Source organism: Alosa sapidissima, chromosome 23 (genome assembly GCF_018492685.1).
Source record: "Alosa sapidissima isolate fAloSap1 chromosome 23, fAloSap1.pri, whole genome shotgun sequence".
NCBI classification, from domain to species: Eukaryota; Metazoa; Chordata; class Actinopteri; order Clupeiformes; family Clupeidae; genus Alosa; species Alosa sapidissima.
In genome coordinates this window covers 2254711-2277894 of record NC_055979.1, presented here as the reverse complement: position 1 = coordinate 2277894, position 23184 = coordinate 2254711, and the positions used below count along the sequence as shown (strand labels likewise).

The 23184-nt window shown below is 41.7% G+C and overlaps 1 long non-coding RNA gene across 1 annotated transcript in view; it reads left to right on the top strand.

The window, feature by feature from the left end:
• Nucleotides 1-2100: 2100 nt before the first annotated feature.
• Nucleotides 2101-23184, top strand: part of LOC121698359 — a 28118-nt gene continuing 7034 nt past the window's right edge. The window contains exons 1-2 of the long non-coding RNA XR_006026751.1: nucleotides 2101-2112; nucleotides 7829-7833. This is a non-coding gene — a long non-coding RNA (uncharacterized LOC121698359). The remainder of the gene's footprint in view (nucleotides 2113-7828; nucleotides 7834-23184) is intronic.

Sequence of the window (23184 nt, the reverse complement as noted above, 5' to 3'; positions counted from 1 at the left end):
GAGATTTGATAATATATCATAAAATGACAATCTTGCGCAATGTAAGGCAGCTGTGGAGTGAAGGTTTCCTCATTCCTCATCAAACTGAAAAAACCCATTCGCTTCTTACAGTGGAACTATACAGCCACTGGGGTGATTTGCATGGTAGTATGCTATATACATTTTTTGCCAGCATATTTTGAGCTCTGAAGAATCAGAAAAGGAAAAAAATGTAAAGAAAAAACAGCATTGATATCAACAGAAATCAGGCTCAGTATCTCCCTCAGTCTCTTTGTCTATCTGCTATTTATGCATCCAGTGCAGTGGCTACACCTTCAGAAAACCCCAAACAGGCGTGAAATCCAGGGTTTGGGGAAATGAAATGAGAAAGGAAAGAGAGATACTAAAAAAAAGAGAGAGAGAGAGAGAAAAAAGAAAACAAAAATCGATGGCGACACAGAGTTCTCCAAACAGCAGTTCAGTCATGGCCGTTGATACAGAGCCTCACCATGAAATCAGAGGAGCAGACCAAAGCGGCACTTTAATCATCAAACCCCCCTTTGTTAATCTTTTTGTACTCAGTGAATCTAAGGGACAGACAGCAACTGGGACTGCAGGATAAGATTCGGCTTGGTGGAGGGGATAAGACAGAAAGCAGACTGTACCGTGTAGCACGCCAAGTCCAGGGCACTGGCCACTGCACACACAGACACACATGCTTACACACACAGACACACACACACACACACACACACACACACACACACACACACAGACACACATGCATGCACATACACACTAAGAAACCTGGCAAAGCATCCCTGCCCCCCCCAGCCTCCCATCCTCTCCGCTCCTTGCCAACCAGGGGCCGAGTGCCGATTGACTCCCTACCCTGCTAGGACCCTCACCTGCCTCCCACTAAGTGGCAAGGATCCTTCCCTGTGCATCCTGCTCGGCCGTGCCCCCGGGGCGGCTTCTCTTACTGCTGTAGCCCAGGGCTCGCTTGCAGGGCTTTACGGCTGCAGGATTCAGTCATCACGTCAGGAGCAAAGGGAGAGAGAGAGGTGAGGAAGAGAGGTGCCATGGAAACAACTCCACTGCAACTGTAGGGCATGTTGGGCATGTGTTTGTGTGTGTGTGTGTGTGTGTATGTGTGTGTGTGTGTGTGTGAGTATGCACCAAGGCTGCTCTGTCTTTTTGTTACTGGAGATGTAGAACAGAGTGGAGCAGCAATTCATGAGCTAGGCCTTCAGAGGAACAAGTTGCACTAATGAGAGGCAAGAAGTATGCGTGTGCGCACTCACACACACACTGTTTTTTTTGCCGGACACAGCAAATATTTGACTCACGTGTTCAAGCATAAACACACACTTGCACGCACACACACACACACACACACACACACACACACACACACACACACACACACACACACACACACTCTCATCTCAATCACCTCCAAGCCTGATATAAAAAGACCCTAAAAGGGTTGAGAACATGCAGGGTACATATTTGCTTGTTTGAGAAGTAGTAGCGGCAATGGCTGTGGAATCCATAAAGAGGCAATTATTCTTCCACGCTTGATGCCTGACCGTGTCCGAGTCCGGCTTACTGCCCTGGATGCCGGCCTCTGAGCCTCTTGTGCCAATGCGCGCTGCTGCAACAAAATATATATTTACAGCTTGAGCAGAAAGTTGCTTGACTGGTCTCTCCCTTCATCTTCTTCTCTCTCTCTCTCTCTCTCTCCTCCTTCTCTCTTTTCACTTTATTTGTTGATACTTGCTTGAAAGGTGTCTTTATAAATATATAATTTGATTTTTTTCCCTCTCTCTCTCCCATCTACTTTGTGATGTGCCTGAAATGTGAATCTATTTTGAGTAGAGGTTTGTAAGAGACATTTGATCTGATGTTGCTTAGCTTAGCTGCTAAGATGTGGCTGCACTGATAACTACATTTCAGCACGAGGCAGATTCATCAGTTCTCCAGCCTTTGCTGCTCTGGAGTATGTGGCTGTGGGGAGAGTCCTATCAGAGGACTCAAATTATTCAATTTCCAGTCAATTCATTGAGTGTGTGTGAGAGTGGGTGTGTATGTGTGTGTGTGTGTGTGTGTGTGTGTGTACAAACACAAAAGGTTGCATACATGTTATGTTTCCAACAATTTTGCAAATATTTTACATTTGACTCTATCCCAAATGAGTGGCCCGGGCCGACATGTGTGTGGCATGTAGGCTATAATTTTAATACTTCAGCAATAATTTTAATACTTCATATAGGCCTAATTTACAATATGCCTCTATTGTCCCTGCAGCACAGTGAATCAAAGTTAATACATTAGGCTACTTTCCATTTTGCATAGGCCTACATTCAGTTGTAGGCTATATCTAAACAAACTAAAGCTTGACTGAAATATTGTAAAACCATACTTCTTTTAAAATGTATGGGACGAGTGAAATCACTGATTAGGTTTGACCAGTTCTCGCATGCTTCTGCTAAAAAATTGCTAGTTTCATCCCAAGCTGCACATAATTCAAAAATCTAACCAGTTGCCACTTTCAAAAAACTGAACACGCGAATATATTTCACAACTTTGCGACGTACCGTGACTGGGAAGGGCTGGCAAGCAAGACGCAAACAGATCAGGGGATTCACTTCCTTGTTAGGTAGGCCTAGGCTAGGCCAGCAACACGTGCTGGAGAGATGCGTGTATCAAACCATGGAACGAACACAAGTTTACCCGACTGCTATTCCCGCTGATCATTCTTGTGAAGTTACTTCCGTTTGTCATGCCCTGAATGCTAATTCGGTTTCATGTTCATCTTTCTAATGTATGAGACACTGTCGCTATAACTGTATACCTGTCTGTCCCTAGCTTGACTCAAGGGGAGATGGGGGAGTGGGGCCCTACACAACTTGCGTAATGTGTGTATAGGGAGAACCGTCCCTGTAGACCAGCTATATACTGTAGAGTTAGTAGCTCCATGACGTCTCAATGGTCTGTCAGTGAATTTCATCTATGGCCACAAAATAGGTGAAATTGGCCAGATTGCAGATGCTACTGTTTCAATTTTTTGCCTTTCAATAGGCCGCTTATAGGATTTTCGACCGAATCTAGATCTGTCAGCAGTGCACAAAAAACTGCTTCTTTTTGTCACAAACCCTTTTAAAGATGTTACTATTGTGATGCTTTTGCTCATCAATGAATTCCATGACATTCAAGCTTTCATGATATGAACACAGAAATTGACTTCATCTTCACCCCAGAAGTGCAAACTTATAGTCAATCTTTTTCGCCATGTTGCTAAGTTGTCAGAGCAATCAATCAAGCTACCAAAATTCTTTGCATAAACATGCGCAGGCATACATTAATTTGGGATATCATCTTTATCGGGTTATGGCAATTAGGTTAAGGTCTTTACATGACTCATACAATCAGAATATTGTCATTATTCTGATTAAGACATGAATAATATGGTGAATGTTGTCAATGTATTGTATCTCTGTTAGAACTGTGTGTCTATCAATACATTCAGCTGACTTCATGTGGCTGTATGCATCCAAACATACTGTATGTATGAGCACGTCTATCCATTCTATCTATTTGCACTTCTCAAGATGTGTAGGTCAACTTGAAGGACAAATGTGTGTGTGTGTGTGTGTGTGTGTGTGTGTGTGTGTGTGTGTGTGTGTGTGTGAGTGTGAGTGTGTGGAGTAAGAAAGTGTGTATTTATGTGTGTGTGTGTGTAGAGTCCACTTGCAGACATTGTGTTGAGGGGTTGTCAAGATCTAGAGGAGAGGCTCTGCTGTGTCTGCAATCAATAGCATGAGATCAGACAGAAGGCTCCTCTGCAGAAAAAAATCTATGTCGGTTAGTACTGTAATGTCTGGGCCCAAATTTATTTCCCTCAAGCTCTGTGATTTGATACACATATTTGACAGGACAGGGATTTAATTGGTGCGCTCGCACGTCCAGGTCGGCACGAACAGCAGGAGCATGGCAGCGAGGAAATGGAGCACGTCAGAAACAAAGAAGGGTCACTGCTCAAGTACTGGTGCAAAGAGATTGACACAAGGGATGTCCGAGCAATACACACACACTCACACACACACACACACAGCGAGAGAGAGAGAGAGAGAGAGAGAGATCTTTACATTCCATCAAAACACCATCAGCCTAACTAAACACCAGTGTACTTAAGCATAAATGCATTAATGGTAACTAGTTATCTTCTCTCACACCATTTCTCCCAAAATAGATTAAGACAGAGTAAAAAGAAATAAGAGAATAAGAGAATAAGAGTAGCTTCTATAGACTGGGGGAGAGGAACTGTTGACTCCCTAAACATATACGTAGACTGCTTGCTAATGGAGGGGGTTTTAAGGTTTGTGGGTATGAAGGTATGAGCTCTCTGCTTGAAGAGAAAGAGAGGGAGGGGTGTTGGGTGTGTCAGTTTGAACGAGTTCACATCAAAAATCATCTTCTGAAGAGCATTCACCCAGACGCCACGTGGCGTTTTAAGGGGATTTAGTTAATGGGAGATTTCATGGGAGTGATTACTGATGCCAATGTGATCCAGGCACTCAACTGGCCATGCTTATGTGAAGTGACATATAACAGACAGAGAGAGATGGTAGATAGCCATTAAGATGGTGATCGGCGCCTTGCTGTATCATTGATCATTCCGAAGCGATGTGTTTGGTGGAGAAGTTGGGGGAAAGGAAATGTCATACACAAGTTTAGTTGCTTGCATATTTTAGCTGGGGCTTTAGTTTAAAGAAGAAAGCACACATCACATCTCAACATGTTCTCCAAAATTCTGCATATACTTAAATACAACATTCAATATATAACATACAAGGGCACAAACTATGGAACGGAAATGGGAATATGATGTTTTGCAGAAATACTTATAGCTATACAGTTGGTGGTTGGTGGTGAGGACTGTGACTATCTATGTTCCTCATGTATGCTGTGGCAACCGTTTCCTCTATGTGACTTGTCCATTTTTGTTTAGCACAGGCCTTGTCAGGTCCCCCCTGGCAAATTTTGGCTGAAGTTAACTTGCTGATTGCCAGCTGTGATAAGCTCAGAGGAGGAGAATTTTCTCTTTTCCTCTGAGCAGCCATTTTGACAGGAGTACATAAATGTTGAATAAGCGCTTTGATAAACCCGGGGATGTCTCTAAATCTGTGAATTCTTCCTAAGGGGAACGGAAAAAGACACACAAAAAAGGGACAGATTAAATGCCCTCGCGGGAGACAAGAGGAGAATAAACAGCTCCTAAATCTGCTGGTTAAGGGGGATATATTTCCCCCAGGATTCATAGCTCATGTATGAGGTTACGCAGGGTCGAAGAATGCTCCGGAACACTAAAAAGTCTAGCACCACATGGGAATTTGGGGGGACATGACTCAGTTTATAGGAATATCAATATCCCTCTGAAATTATTTCGAAGGAGAGTCAACTATCAGTACAATAAGACATGAGACTAAAATTACCAGCATAAATAGGACTGTGATAAAAAACAGCAAGAAACAATGGTAGGAGCACCTTAGTCAAACAAACCTTTGTGCAACTTGAAAATGTGCACATTTGGTTAGCTTCTTTTGGTTGGCAGCTGTAAACAAAGAAAGAAAGAAAGAAAGAAAGAAAGAAAGAAACTTAATCAGTCTGGGCCAAGTTGAACTCCCATTTTCTTCCTCCTTCCTCTACTGATGCCGAGAGGAGGGATAGCTTCCCATCCGAAGCCGGTTCCATCACCTCGTGGCCGATAATAGACGGATGAAAATCACTTAAGTCATTGATTAAAACGTTAGAGGGTTAATGCTGCTGGCCACTCCTGCTCTGGCTGTATCAGGGCCCTTATTACACAGGCAAATGAGCAGGGCATTGATCACCATGTCCCAATGTTTAAAGGCCCTGCCGCCAGGCTGGAAAGAGCCGAGATAAGGCTGATTGTTCATTTCGCCCGGAGCCTGCAAGGGGACTGGCAATGCAGCATAACGTTGCTTGGTGAAGCAGGAGCGATGTCAGCATTCATATTCCTAGGTCAAACAGCATTTAACTTCAAGACAAAAATGAGAATGTAAAGTTTCTCAATTCAATGGGGTGAACATGCATCTGCTCATTTAGGAGGACGAGTAACAAAAAGTCTGTGAGTATTACCCCTTGGGCCACAGACACAAACTCTGCACCACTGGTCTCATGTGGGCTTCCTTTGGAGACATCTATCCCGTATGCAGATTACATGATCAGTGCCATTGTGTCTGTGTTGGCTTCCTATGGAGGTATCAATCATATACACAGTTGCATGCAGCTCCCCTGGGGGGTAGAGATATGCCTACTCCCACTGACACCATTGAATTGCACTCATTGTGGGGATTTCCTGCAGCACTATCAACTGGGTACTCTTCCATATGGGATGCGTCAATGAGCAGCCTGTGCAAAGCCCTATTGTTGATCTGCAGCCAGTGATACTTGCTGTATTTAGGCTATGTTTAGATAGAAACGATCGAAGGGAAGACGCAAAAGTGCCGTTGCGTTCTCACTTTTTATTCCGCGTTTAGACGAGCCTTTTTTGGGGGGAAATCTGCGTGCATACGGTGACGCAACAGTGTGTGACATTCAATGTAGTATGCACGCCAGGTGGCTAGGTGGTAGTGTGAAGCACTGCCACGCAACACCACCAAGTCGGCGCGCCTGCGTAGAACCTTCCTTCTACTTCTCTCCCTAGCAGCGTGTACGCGATGAGAGAGGGCCACGGTGAGCAGTTTAGAGCAGACTGTTGCATTTTTACCCTTCAGACTGGAACACAACGGCGGAGCATTTTTAAGATTTAACTTTTTTGCCCTTTTAAGCCCCAAAAACGCTTTCGCCGTCTAAACAAAAGGCACATCTGATAAAATATTTTGTTGTTTTTACCCACGAGCATTGTCGTGTAGTCAGTGCTTCGTTGAATCAGGTCAATGGCCCCTGATATCCTCCTAAAAAAATCTGTGTAGATAAATGAGCAAATATGACATGAGGATGCATTTCCCCCAATAACCTTTACACTCCCCAGTCTCTATGAATTACTTATTTGTCATCATTATGGATTAAAAGTCTTTGAAAGCCAAACACTCACAGAAAAAAAGTGATCTCAGCCTTATCTTAACCATCTAGGTCCTACCAGCCTTGTGTGTGCTTGTCAGCCTCATGTCCTCACTTTAACACACACACATTTGAAAAAAACATTTTTCCAGGTATGGCAGATGGAAAAACTAACTTTGAATCAAATCACAATATGGCTTGTTGTGGTAATGTGGCACTGAATGTCAGAGTATGGTGGTTATCTGTGGTATCTTCTTCACACATTGATCATTTGAACTTATGTAGAAACTTGCCGGTACATGGTAGGTGAGTATTCATCTTACACGACCATTCGCCTATATTCCCATCCACAGACATTGTTTTGACTGTGACTTAGGTTAGTTATCAAAGCTTTGCTTCACTGATCATGTGTCACCTCATCAAAACACTTTGTTGCACTTCCCATTTGATCGTGGACAATTATCTCTGCATGCCTTTACACTAGGACTCGGCGAAGCTGTAAGCAAGTAGGGTGACTTGCCGACCACTCGGGTCTGAGGTGAAATACTGATTACAACATGAGCAAATTAATGGATTGCATAATTCCTCTACTACTTAGACAGTCATTAAAAATCAGCTTCCAGATGCCATGCAAAGAGTGGATTTGAATCTTGCTGACAGCCAGGCTTCCAGGGACCCCTATATATAAGAGTTGTTAGAGAGTGCATGTTTGTGTTTGTGTATAATGGAAGTGAGTGTGCTGCTGTTTTTTATGAGCAAGGATAGGTAGAGATAGATACATAGAGATCACCGAGGGGAGAGTGTAGGGATCTGCGTGTCTGACCTGTGCAGAGTACGGCTGGCTGTGTTCTTCCTATCGCAGCAGAAAAGCAATTGAAAACATGCCCTATCTTTACTCCAAAAAGCTTGGAGCAGACACCACCACAAGGATGTGACAAAACCCATTCGGTTAGCCAGCCACGTTATCAAACAGCTTTACTATAGCCTTCCTTATGTTTCCATAAACCATATCAGTGTTTTTATGATCAGGGGACAGATACAACATGACCTTACCACCTTAACAGCAGATTTTTGTAGCATCTCTTTTTCTCAGCTAACAACATTAAATAGCTTATTGTTTTTTTTTATCTTCTCCCTTTACTTGCTTTAGCTATTGTTGGCATGTAATTATCCTCTTGCATTGTTGTGAGGAGATGCGATGAAATGAGACTCATTTGGCGTAAGCAGTTGCCTTCAGTTTCTGTGACACACAAAAGGGAAAACCACTTGCTCAACAAACATCAAAGTAAACGCTCTAAAAGTTTCAACCAGCAGCCAACTGTGATGCTTTGAACTTTCAGATTGAGTGAAAGCAGAAAAAGAACATTGTAGGGGAAAAACAAGCTGGAGAATTAAGTGACAATATAAAGTTGAATGACGTGTTTACAATGGAAGACAGTGGAAGGTTATTTTAAAAAGACAAATAAGGTATAATTAATGGTTTATCTGTATTCACATGAAGCACTTTCTGTATTGGTAACCAGGAGTTTCTTCAACTTATTGTTGAATATTTCTGACAGAGGGAAAATAAAACTTTCAGGTATTCCCCTTTGTATATTGTCAAAGTAGGGCTTTCAGCACACAAAGGCAAATATACACACCTTGTAAGAATTCAGAATGTGCCTATACACAATAAATATTTATGATTTTGTAGTTTTCTGCAAACTTCGTTGACAGACATTATGACACGTAAACTGACCTGGTGACTGACCTAGAATGAAGTTGAAAACCCTTGTGGCTACTCGTAACCTTCACCTTAAGTTTGCAGTGGACATGCGGACAGCCTTCTTCACCATTTGGGGGGACTGGCCAGCCATTTTATATCAGTAACCTTGTATTGTATGTCAGAAATCTTTCCTCTGTCCTAGTATCTTTTTTCTTCTCTCCATCTCTTTCTCTCCCTCTCCTCTCTCTCTGACACTTTCTCGCTTCATTTCCCCTTTGTACATGGCAAAAGAGGAAAAGTAATATATGCATCTCCTCAAGTGATGCATCATGGCAATTACAGACAGAATCATTATTAAATTTATTTATGTGGCGCTTACAAACCATAAACCATTGGGGGGAGGGGCTGGATTGTGTGAAAAAAAAGCATACAATAACTCAACTGAATTAAGAATCAGTTTTTCAGCAGCAGCAGGACAAAGATGTATTGTGTGAGCGAGAGTGTGCCGAGCAAGTTCATTTATATCTCTGCACCGCTTTGCCACCGTTTCCCCCACAATTACAATAAACACAAAAGTTGTGTGTGTGTCGGTTGAGGGGTTGGCTGTTATGGATGTAACACTTATTACAATGCATACATCTGAGGCAGGGACTTCTTTTCTGTTTGTCTCTCTGTCTTTCTCTTCCCCTCTGGGTGTCCAAGGAGAATTGATACTGGGCCTGTAATTTTAAATGCGGCTCATAAAGTCGACATGACGTTTCTGCATAATGCCTTCATTAACGACGTCGCAATTCAAGCTAGTGCTCTCGCTCCCTCTTGAGGGCCTCCTGCTTGAGCCAGGCATTGCATTCATATAGGAAAGCCAGCACTTCAGTGAGGACTCAGTCACTGTATAGAAGCACGTCTACTGTTGAGTCAAACACTTTGAACAATGTCTGCGAAGGGGAAGGAAGATGTCATTCAAAGATGCAGTAGATCTTAATACAGCCAAAGAGAGAAAAACGACCTGGATGCACACGCACACCCCCACACAAAATCCTTCTGTCTTGACAGCACTCACCTGGCTCTGATTAAAGCACCTGTTCTTGATCATCGGACAGTCTACAGTAGGATCGTTTGTTTCAACAATTTGTGTCTTGCAGTGTCTTGTACTGTACATTGTGTTACCTGATACCTTTTGTCTTGGCCTGTGTTTAATGTTTACCAATGCTTTATTAGATGCCTTTTCCCCTGGGTTTGGTCCTCATTGTACTACTGTTTCTGTTCAACAAAACAGTTATTTACTCCTGGAAGTGGATTTACAAAATTAACATTCTGTTTTTGTTTTAGGTTCTTGGCCCTGATCATTACTGAAGACTTCATCAGTCCTAAGGAATAAATAACACAGCCCCCCATAGGTATAACTACATCACACAATAGGATGCATTCTTTCACATCTACTTTCAGGCAACTAACATCATATCAACTCTATAACCAACTAATTTCTTAGTTTTGATGCTGTGGAGTCAACTTACATTCAAGTCTTCTACAAATTTGACTCGTTATCATGCTTTTTCTTTTCTTATGCATCTTCTCACATTTGGATCAATGCGTTTGATCACACAAATTACAGTAACTCACTTGGTAAATACTGTGTGTGTGTGTGTGTGTAACACCAGGTGTTACAGTCGTGCATCGACAATGCCAAAAAGTTCATTCTTCTTTTTTGTCAGGGCCGGTGAGGCCAGGTAAGGGACTGTGGAACCAAAAGCAGACTCAGAAGCTGATTAAAGGTTAATTAGGTTTTAATGTTGAAGAACACAAAAATAGGCAGCCAGGCAAAACCACTTGGTAGGCAGAGTCAACTTAGTAGGCGAAAAAAGCACAGGCAGCAGTACAGGCAGGGCTCAAGCAGATCTCCAGAGTGGCAAAAAACAGGCAGAGTTCGGTACACAGGTAGGCCGCAGGCAGTTAAGCAAAGGGGCTAGGCAGGACTCGCGTGTCAGAACAGGCAGAGGTCGGTAACAAAGAGCAAGCAAAGTCCAAGCAAAGGTTTCCAAAATGGTTCAGGCAAAATCACAAAGTCCAAAAACAATCCTTGGTCAAAAAACACTAAATCCAGCAAGAACATGAGACAGCGCAAGAATCCACACTGAAAGACGTGACGATCTGGCAAAGAGTGTTCCACATGGCATGGCTTAAAAGCCATGGCTGACGAGGAGAGTGGCAGCAGGTGTAGTAGAGCAAACACAGGTGATTGGACGCCTCCCTTGTCAGTCAACCAAAAGCCAAGGCAGAAGGAAAACCCGGACCGGAGCAGCAAAGGCATCTCAAGTCACAGGCTAGGAAACGAGGCTTCTGGACCGGGTTGTGACATTTTTTAAGTTAATGTGCCTTAAGTTTCACTGAGGTATTTTTTAATCGGACTCTCTAAAGCATTAGCTTGCCACAAGGTAAATGTGTAATTTCATGGGTTTAGGAAATACCCCACAACATGAGTTTCACAGTCACATTCTTATTTTAAGATTATTAAGATTATTATGGAAAAAGAACATGAAAAAAAGCACTGGAGAGACATGAAATAGAGGAATCCTGGCCTTAGGATGTGTTCTCTCAGCTTGAACACTCCCACTGAGCTGCCGTGCTGGTGTTACCTTAAATTGCATTATCAACCGTAACAAAAAATACTACAGGCAAAACTGTCATAACAAGAACAGGAAATCAAAACACAGTGTCATATATGCATATAATTGTGTGTGTGTCTGCGTGTGTGTGTGTGTGTGTGTGTGTGTGTGTGTGTGTGTGTGTGTGTGTGGAGAAACACAACATGACAGAGACTGCACTGCTCAGTCAGCTGAAGAAATGCCCAAGGCTTCGCCGTACCCTCACTGAGAAAATATCACATGGTTTCTCATGTATGATATTCATGAAATGGGGGAAGCATGCATGGGATATGTGTGTGGTGTGTTTTGCATATCATGACTGTGTTTGAAGTAGCTTACAATTTCAGCTTTTAATACAGACCAAATGTTATCACCCCCCCCCCACACACATATATGTCATCAACACCCAGCAGTAGTTTTCCTCTCTGTGAGGTGTCCAGAATACAGACCACACTATGACCCTGTAGACCATAACCCACAGGCAATACTGCTCACTAGTGCTGTAATGAATTAAAGCATGAGTGAATGAATACATTGAATAAAATAACTCATGGACGAAAAAACATGTGTCGTGTGTAAGCATGAATGTCTGTGTGTGTGTGTTAATGTTTGTGTTTATGGTGTGTAATGTGTGTGAGTGAGCATGCATGGGTGGATGTCTAAAACTCAGGTGCTTACTATCAGCTGAGTGCCGAGAGTGCCGTGCTGTCAACAGGGGACGATTCATCACGGCCTTCAAGAGCGTGTGCACTGAGGGACACTTTTATCAGCCATTATGTGGATATATGATCATATTCAAGGAAAGAGCCATTACCGAGCCCTGGCGGACACGGACTAGACCGCCACTGTCTGTCCCATTTAACAACAGGGCCTCTTGAAATAGGCAAAAAAACATTAAGGCTCTATCAAGAGTGAAATCATTTAGAGGCCTCCCAACACGGGCATTGAGGCCACTGGGGTGGATCTGGTAGGCTGTGTGGGTTGTTTCAGGTAATACATAAAGCTTAATAAAACAGCACCCTGGCCATTCATAACCTCGCTAGTTGTCACCATATAAGTTTTATGAGCTACAGCGCAGCAAAGGCAGAGGTGGCTTTGGCATTTTGGAAGCGTTGTCTCGGGGCCACAAATTAATTTGTTGAAAAAGCAGCACTTAGAGGATTACAGTTATTGTTTTTGTAACGTTTCATAATGCAAAAAGGAAAAAACAGGAGCAATTACCTGTCTCATAAACACTGGGGTATGCATAAGTGGCCTTCTAAGAAATGAGGGGATTTTTTTTTTTGCTTTTGATTTTCTCCCCTTTTTCTCCGATCAAGTTGGGTGTTTTGACTGGCACCGAGGTAATCACAGTCCAGAGCGGCTTACAGCTGTTCAGACAGTTTCCTGATCAAAAGTGTCAAGCGTCTCCTCGGAACACCAAGGCCAAAATCTGTTACTGCGGTGAACTATTCGCTTCTCACAGCTGTCCTGACAAATTCCTCAAATACCAACCTGCCATTTAAAGAAAGGAGATATCGACATCATGTTCTTACTTATGTGGATGCCCCTTCATTTCCTGCCGACAGGCTAAATAAACTTTCTGTTTACTGTGACTTCAACAGGCCTGAGGAATACAGTAGGCCTACACATCCCCCATCAGTATAACTAAATCACACAGTAGAACATTTCACAACTACTTTCAGACAACTACATTACTTATTAACTCTAACCAACTAATTGCTTAGTTTCTGTGCTTGCTGTGTAGCTAAAGTACCTCACTGTTTACTTCTCCCGCTTTTCGTCAATTGCCAAAGTACTGAGTGTCCATTTAACTCCAAGCAGGTTCCCAGTTTGTCTAAAACCGATGAGCAGGGTCATGCTTCTATCAGTAGGCTAACTACAACATCAAATGCAGTACCAGGCATTCTGACCACACATGGGCAATGCCATAGAGTTCATACTCAAAATCTTACAAAGGGAATTCTTGTAATAGCTCTTCAACAGCTTGCCGTATGGTGAATGTGTCATTTTATGGATTTAGGAAATAGCACATTCACAGTCACATTTGTTATTTTCTTAAGATTACTATGGAAACATACAAATATGTGGTGAGCTGTTTGCTTCTCCCAGCTGTCCTAAAAAATCCTCAACTGTCAACATTATTGAAAGGACCAATATTTTGAGACCAGTGGCTCATGTTTTAACTCATGTCTCTTTATTTCCTGCAGACAGACTTCTTTTCATTGCCTTTTGGTTTATTTGATGTCAGCAGACATAGAGATCTGACTAGATATGAGTATAAATCATAGCATCATAAGTTGCTACATATGTCATAGAACCAGCTTTGAATCGAGCATCATATTTTGTTTTGTATTTCCTATTTTGTTTGTACATAACACAAACTCCTGGTCTTTTCTACATGGATATGATCAGCTGTGTAAGTTGGAATTATTAAACATTCATACATAAACATACATAAACATATTTTCTTAATTTAATTCTTGGAAATTAATTTAGGGTAGACCTAATTTCTTATGTTCCAGTGAATGACTGCTTTGAATGGTCTCTGTCTCAGACCCTTCCCTAATGCTGAGTGTCTTTCTCTGTCTGTCACGCACACACACCCTGTAACCTCATAGATAGATATATACATACAGTAGATAGATACTGTAGATACTTTATTGATCCCCAGGGGAAATTCAAGAAAGGCTTATCTCCCCGTCGGGGAATCGAAGGGTACTTTATCAGGATGCATAGTATCCTGGATCCATGAAATAACTGGCCTTTAAAAATAAAAATCTGCCTGCCTCTATGGGAATTTAACATAGGGGTATGTATACTTATGAGCCTCTGAATTTTAAGGAAGAACATTTATTTATTTATGATACATTATTCATTCACAAAGAAAATTGGTGTCCATAAAGGTAGGATTTTTCCTAATTTTTTTAAAAATTAAGGCATTAAGATCAATTTCCAAAAGATGAATTTTTATTCCTCTTTTTATTTAACTTTAGCATGTGTATGTACAGTGTATGTAAACTTATGAACACAACTGTATAAACATGCTCCGGTTGCCTGTGCTATGGGAGATTTCAGGACAGGGGAATCAATGTCCTTTCATCTAATACCTGAAGGACAAATAATCATTGCACTGTTGAGTCTCTGAAACAGCCAAAGAGACAAAAGGCCTCCTCTTCAGAGGCTTTAATAAGAACCTTCAACAATTATTTTTAGTTACTTTTCCTTTAATTTTATTTAATTTTAACATTAAATCAATTTCAGTCTAGTCAGCATTGTTCACCTGTAAACACCCATCATTTTCTTGCTGTAGAAAGTGTCTGTTTGCTGAAGCTAAAGTTAGTATGCCACATGGTTTAGTATCTGAAGCAAGTGCACAGTGTTCTTAAGACCCTCAATGAAGTCATGTAATCGGTGCACGCCTGTGTGCCTTTGAGCATGGCCATCCACGATTTTTCTAGAGATTATTGAACGCAGACCTTGTCTCTCTGGTTCACAAGGCATGAAGAGGTTTGGAGTGTGTGTGTGTGTGTGTGTGTGTGTTTGTGTGGCAGCCCTAGAGTGTTTTGGGTGGCTCCACAATGTACCGTCCTCTATGTGACAGATGCATGTTGAGCAGCTTGTCATACTGGGGATCTGTTGTTCCTTCAAATGTTATATTTATTATTCTTCAGTTGTCGAAAGAGAGAGAGAGACAAAGAGAGAGAGAGAGACAAAGAGAGAGGAGAAGAAGTGATTTGAATGTAGACAGAGGAGAGAAGCAAAGACAGAGAAAAAGAAAGAGTGAAAGAGAGAGATCGCTTTTATGGATGCAGAGGAAGGATTAGTCAGCCATGAAAAATCATCACAATAAACCATGTAACAAATCACAAGACACTTTCACACTATGTTGGGCAGAAGCACTCTCCCGTATAGCAACTTCAGCAAGAACAAAGTCATATATATATATATATATATGTATGTATATATATTTTCTTTTTGTGTGTGTTCACTTGACAGAGATTGAGTCCAAAAGGAAACACATGATGCCTTTGTGTTCTCCACATTCAGCTCTCAAAACAGGCCGTAGTGACGCACCCTCTCAGTCTGTTGAAAAACAAATCCCCACTGCTGTTAATGACACCTACATCTTTTACAAGTGTTTAAAGAGCAAGAAGTGACGGGCAGAGGATTGTGATCACGGTCTCAGTTTAGCGCGGATCAGAGACCGCCTCCCCGGCGGACAGATGGCCTGGCCTGTATGAACAGCCCGGTGGCTGGTTGTCTATTTTTAAACACCTCAAGGCCATTATCTACACTATATTATTCATGTCGGCCACATTTGTGTCAAGCGTGTCTATCATCACTTTTATTAGTTATTTTACAAAATTGTCATATAATAAAATACATCCTTCAAGCCTTTTGGATAACTGAAACAATACTGTATGATCATGGGGAAAAGCAGTGCAAGAACATAGTCATAGCCTAACATAGCGTTTAATAGACTAGGCCTACATAATAGCACACAGCGTTGCTTAGGCTACAATACAAGTAAATAGGCTATACAGGATTCACCAATAGCAGGTCTAGGCTACGGCTAAGTGCAAAATCTCATCATTACTGTGTCTTTCCATTTATTTTGAAGCTCCTGCTCAAAAGCAAATTGCACTTTTACGGCTATGCAACATTGCATGTAGGCTATGCTCAAAATGTTCTTTAAAGTAGAGAACGAATTTTAACACATTCAAGAAGTGGCTAGGTAGATGAACCAAATGTGACGGAAAGTTTAAGAGCGAATGGGACACCCGGCATGGCTTTTAGTATTATGCTGCTCTGACAGTCCACTTTTATTGACTGTTAGTCTACTGTTTTTGAGTTTGGAGAGGTACTGTTTTAAATGCCGACTCCACAACTGTCGCATTTCCCAGGTCCATGATAGCCTTTTTGTCAAGTGTGATTCCATCTCCCCAAGTTAAGTAGCCTACATGATCCAAAGCACTATATGTCATCGTAGCTCCAGTTTATCATTAGCACTGGACAATATTGGAAATGAAATACAACATGTCAGTTTAGGCCCTTTATTTATGGTTTCTGTAATTTATTTATCAACAGCTCATGCATTCACACCACATCGCTGAGCCCCCTCTGACTTGGGTCATCCTGCGGTCAGAAACGCGAAAAACCTTGTATTTTCCATTATCTTCCCAGATCTATCTTGAGACCTGGGGCCTCATTTATAAAAATCTTGCGTAGAAACCATCCTTCATTTGTCCGATTCAACAAACTTGTAATAGGCAAATTGAGTCCCTACCGAAAACCAGCCATTCAACTTCCAATCTCCAGGCCCCAGAACCCCCTCACACACACACACACACACACACACACACACACACACATTTAGGTAGCTTTCAGGCCCACTGTGGTGGTTGTTGAGGAACAAGATATGTTCATTCTGGTCCTCATCCAGCATTATGTTTACGTGTTTATTTATCTACTTGTGTGTGTGTCATCTCTCTCTCTCTCTCTCTCTCTCTCTCTCTCTCTCTCTCTCTCTCTCTCACACACACACACACACACACACACACCCCTAATCAGAGGAGCAGACTCATGATAAGGAAACCCTTACCCTCTTAGATCCTCTGCTGTTAAGCTTGATCTATGACAAAAAATTCCATTCCTTGCTATTACTGTTGTTATTTTTTATGCATCAATCCTGCTGCAAATGTGCTGAAAAAAGGATGGTAGCCTTGTAGGGACACACCCAGCAAGGTACTTGTCTGCTACACAGCTGCTGTAATCAGCTTTATCTGCCAGCCTCCTTCGTTCACCCTCCCTGCCTTATCTGCATCTTATGATGGATTGCACTACACAACGCATTTAGAGAGTGGTGATAACATTTAATCCAGTCACGCTTTGCTTTTGTTCCGCACAGCCAAACAAAAACAAAAGCATTGAAATAACCATATGGTTTTGATTTTTCGACAACGATGACTGCAGCAAGAACAAAAAGCATGTGGAAAAAAAAACAGTGATTGCACATGGAAAAATACATATTTCATCAAAGCACTGTCACCTGAAAACCTTTTTGTTTGTCAAAGTCATCTCAAGAATGACAGCCTTTTTGCTGCTGATGATGTTAATATTATTGTAAGGGACTGTTCGTTATTTATAAACGGGGCCACCGGAGGGATTTTGAGTGCTTAAATCAAAAGATGAATATATAAAGCTGCCGAAGCTGAACATTATCCAAAACTCAATTTCTCAGACGAGCGTCAATTTGGGAGCTTGCTACACTCCTTCCTTCTCAAATGACTTGAAAAGGCCGTTTGCACAATTTCACAAATAATCAAAGGGACCGAAAAATACCTAACATGCCAAGTTTTTCCGGGTTTATCATTTTAACTTTTCCCCGCTGTCTTGCCGTTTTAATATTTTCCCGTAGAATATCCCATAATACTCTCATAACATTAGTCCTGCATTCTGGCCTGTCTCTGTGTTGTCCTGTTGTTACCCCTTGCATGATTCTTGAATTTCCCCTGGGGATCAATAAAGTATCTATCTATCTCTATCTATCTATCTTCCAGTGAAACAGATGTATTTAAATCATCGTTTTGCTTTGTTTGAATGCGAACTCAGAGTGATGTTAACCTAGGCTTATTTAAGTTAACAACGTGGTTGTCGTGAGAGCACGATTCATTGGCGCTTGCAGTGTTCGGCCGTAGGCTATGTCTACGTGCGCACCTGCCAGGCTACTCAGCTACTCAGCAGAGTAGACAAAGAATTCCCCCTGTATATTCACTCAGAGTTGGCCTACCATAACTTACAAACACTACACTGTAGACCATAAACTGGCTATTTATATGACCAATGTATTTGTTTAACTTTATGAAGCAGAATTACGCACTGCTACTTGGAACGTAACACATTTTTGTTGGTAGGAGAGAGAATGACAGCGATTAACAAATTTCACTTGTTGCTGGTTACCAATAAATAGGGCCTACTATATATTTTTTTGCAAACAACAAAAACAGAAAGGATGGAGACAGCAAAGCTAGAGATGGGCAGGAACAAGGTCAATTGGTAGAAATGATTGTCAAAACGTTAGGAGCTGGATGTGTGGATGAATGAAGCACAAGTATGCTTTATGTTAAGCATGCACACTGTTTAAAGTTAGGCTACACGGTAAACTACAAGTAGGCTAAACCAAAGTTAAATTTAGCTTTTTTAGGGCTGGATAAAGTTGACCAAATGGATATAGGCTGTTAGGCGTGAATAAAGTAGGCTACTTTGTTGCTCCAACCCTTCCAACGTTAATGGGGACGAATGTTGACATTTTCCGTATTTTGCGTGAAAAACCCGGGAAATCTCCCTTATTTTCATTGTTCAATGTTGGCAGAGCTATGGAATGAAAGAGAACGTTATATGGCGACAGAAATCAACAATCAAACAAGCCACTTTGATTTTTTGCTGTTTTCATTAATACAAAAGATGGGTGACCCCCCCCTCCTAGACAAAAAAAGTTAGGTGACCCTCCCCTCAACAAAGAATAAAAAGACATGACCCTCCCCTATTTTCCTCCGGTGGCCCCGTTTATAAATAACAAACAGTCCCTAATATGAAACAGCAATAGAATCTACAACCCTCATAATACTGTCTTATTGATGGCTGAGCATGATAACAAAACCAATTGTCCAATGTTATTAGGTCATTACACATGACCAGACAATGACATCGATATAAATTGATCATGGGATAGATGTCATTAGGACAGGGCACATTGATCAGCTGCGCGCCGGCTCCACTGTGGGTCCTTGAAGACAAGGGGACTAGTGTTGTGTGTCACTTGATGGCCCAGACCAGGGCCCCCTAAATCACACATCTTGGGGAAGGAACACAAAGACAGAGACTAACAGTTGCTGTAAGCAAGTGCAGTGGAGAATCATATGAATCACGGCGGCCATGAAGTGCAACAGATGCCCCTTTCAGAACTGGAAGTTGTCAGGCCACTGTGGCCGTGGTGCCCTGCATGACTGATTCCCCCTTCTTTCCATATTCTAGTATCTGACTGGTACAGAGATTTTGATTTGAAGCCTATGTCCTATCTAAACTAGATGTACCGCAAAATATGACCGCCACCCAGTCCAGCACATGTTTTCCACAAAAATAAGTCATGCTGAAAGGCATATATGATTCTAACTGTCTCACTGAATCGCATTATGCACACTCAATTCTCACTGGTATCTGCTAGACAACAAGTACCAAAACATGATTAGTTCATAGATTTCACATGTAAAATACATTTTATACAACCCCACCCCCATCTTGCCAGTCCAGCGGGGGGGGCTACAGATCAAAACGAAAAACGATGGTTCCATGCTATCCATGTGGGGTTACATGCCCACCAAGTTTCGTGTACCCCAGTCTTTCAGTGTCCCGGGAATCCTTGACGGAAATTTAGACATGCGAAAAAGAAAAAAAAAAATTCTGACTAAACCTATACATTTCATGTATACAGTAGCGCCACCTAGTTAAACACAAAAAAGTAAAAATGAGGTGTTGTAATCACAGGTATCTGTGACCTAACATAGTCAAAACTGCACGAAATTGGAAGTGTAGGATCATTATGACACCCTCTGAATGCACGCCAAGTTTTGTGGAATTCTTGGGGGGCCACACAATAAATTAATTTATGTTACTATACACCAACTGGCCTGTAGGTGGCCGGAGACAGTTTTCTGTGAATATCTCGAGAACCGTAGGGCCAAGGAGGTCCACCTTTTTTTTGGATGTTGGTCTTAAGGGGGCATGTCAACCTATCCCATTCTTTCATGTATAGCGCCACTTAGTTAAAAATTAAAAAGCAAAAAATTAGGTGTTTTCATCACAATATCTCTGGCTGACATGGTCAAAACTGCACAAAATTGAATGTGTAGGATCATTATGACACCCTCCGAATGCATTTCGTTCATGGGGGGGCCTTACAATAAAATAATTTATGTGTACATTTAGTGACCGTACACCAACAAGGATTCCCGGGACACTGAAAGACCGGGGTACACGAAACTTGGTGGGCATGTAACCCCACATGGATAGCATGGAACCATCGTTTTTTGTTTTGATCTGTAGCCCCCCCGCTGTACTGGACCCCCCGAAAGGAGGGTAGGGCAGACACAGTTTTCTGTGAATTTCTTGAGAACCGTAGGGCCTAGGATGACGCACACATGCACACAATTCAAGAATTTCTCAGAATTATGAACAGGCAAGATGGGGGTGGGGTTGTATAAAATGAATTTTACATGTGAAATCTATGAACTAATCAGGTTTTGGTACTTGTTGTCTAGCAGATACCAGTGAGAATTGAGTGTGCATAATGCAATTTAGTGAGACAGTTAGAATCATATAGGCCTTTCAGCGTGATTTATTTTTGTGGAAAAAATGTGCTGGACTGGGCAGCGGTCATATTTTGTACCGCTCTGCTGTACATCTAGTTTCGAAATAATATTAGGATCAGAAAGAATGGTTCTAGAGCGCGTCACAGCACACATTTCCAATCATTGATGCGGATACAGCAAAAGTGAAAGAGAAAGTGACAGCGCACAGCAAGCAAAGTCAAAGGTTCAGCAGGCAGAAGACAAAGCAAGACATTTAGATGTTGTCTATTAAGCAGCTTTGGAAAACAATAGCGTTATGTCAGCTGTCATTGATTCATTTCCTTACACTGCTGTAGTGAACTAATGTTTTCCGTGACTTGATAATGTGTTAATTTATCTGATTCTCTCACATTAATACGAGGAAGAATTCATTGAACACTACCCTGGTGTAGCCTAAATTTTATGACGAGATAGCCTTGCCTAGAGCTAGAGTTGAAACCAAATAAGTTTGCTGTGCAGAGGCCTATGGGATAATTAATTTACCAACACAATGGGACTGCAAACTATCCATGGAAAGTGTAATGTTAGCCTATATGTGGTGTACTGGTCAATTCATGTCTTTGTTTTGACCAAACTTGTCTCATAGAATTGCTTAGGTTAGGCTACATTTTATCACCAACGTTTTTGCTTCAATAGTCTATCCAGTTAAAGTCTTTGACAAAAATGCTGTCATCCACAGAAAACTTTTAAAGATCAGTCCTCTGACAAAGGCATTGCAATTGTTCCAATTATTTAACAAAGTACCTTGCTGACATCTATGTATAATTCATTCTAATTTTCAAAAGACATTTATGTTTATTTAGGCAACTAGTTAACCTAGTTGGCCTTGATGTCCAGGCGTGTGACCTTTGTGCCCCCCACCAAATATGCCCAACCGAAGGCCAAGTGGCCTTGCCCCTAAAATTATGAAATTCCAGGCCTGGAAACATCATCGACTTTTTGCATGAATATAGGCCTTTAGGCTAAGTCAGTGACACTGTGCTACAATAACAATTTTATTATCATGTAATAACTTTGTTATAAGCAGTGCAATAGCAAAACAGGCAAGAGGGCAAAATGTTGCTGGATACTGTACATGTATTTCTATGGCATTGGCATGGCATTTGTTTGTTTTTGTCAGCACGTTAGCACAATATGTTAATGATCATGTTTCCTGTTTCTCATTTTTAACTTTTAGAATCCAACTTTCCATTGTTCAAAAGTAACCCATAAAAACAAGAACAGAATCACAGTTGACACTCATACCTTCCCTGCTAGTACAATCTGTGACTCTTTGGTAAATTTGAAAGACGCCTAACACCTTCCCTGCTAATACAACCTGTGGCTGTTTGGTAAATCAGTATATGAAAGACGCCTCCTAGCAATACCATCCCTGCTGATACAATCTGTGCTTGTTTTTTAAACCAGTATAAGAAAGACGCCTCCTAGTACTTCCCTGCTAGTACAATCTGTGGATGTTTGGTGAACCAGTATAAGAAAAATGCCCCTAAATGTTCTGGATCCCACACACTCGATTCCAGAATGCTTATCATGCAATCGCCATGGCAATAAGAATACGGCCACCTGCGAATCTCCCCTGGTGATCTCCATGGGGATGAGGCCTCTTCAAATCAAACATCTTGATGGAAGCCTAGGCTGGGGGACCATCTCCAGTCATAAGGGTACTGCTACTCTCCACAAGGAACATTGATGAGTGTGTCATGGCTGAGCCATGGTCTGATTGCCTCTCGTTCTCATGCTCTATAATTTAAAAGAAAAGAAAAACACCACTGATATATTTTTCCCTGATATATATATATATTTTTCCAGGCCTTGTTCCGGACCACCTGCCTGCCAGCCACTGTGGCACTCTCATTTCCATATCTCCCCACACCATGCAATCCTCTGCTATTTCTAATGCCTTTGCTTGAGTGGGAGAGGATAACAACAATTCTGGTTGGCCAGTCACATTTTCCTGACAGAAAAAAACAGGAAAAGGTGGGTAATTGGCCATGCCAGTGAATAGCCACCTCTCTCTCTCTCTCTCTCTCTCTCTTTCTCTCCACACACACACACACACACACACACACATTTTTTTCACTCCCTTTCCCCACATATTTCAAAAGCTGAAAACTGTGATTTACTGTAAATGTGACTGAAAATAGACTTTTAAGAACTACAATTTTCCAGGAAACGGTGGGCCGTACTGTTCCCGACTTTGCTTCATTTATAGCCTATGTAACTACTACTCTCTCTCTCTCACTCTCTCTCTTTCACACACACACACACACACACACACACACACACACACACATACGCACACACATATATTCCTTTGGTAATTAAATTGATTGATTGATGACATGACAGAACAAAGAGC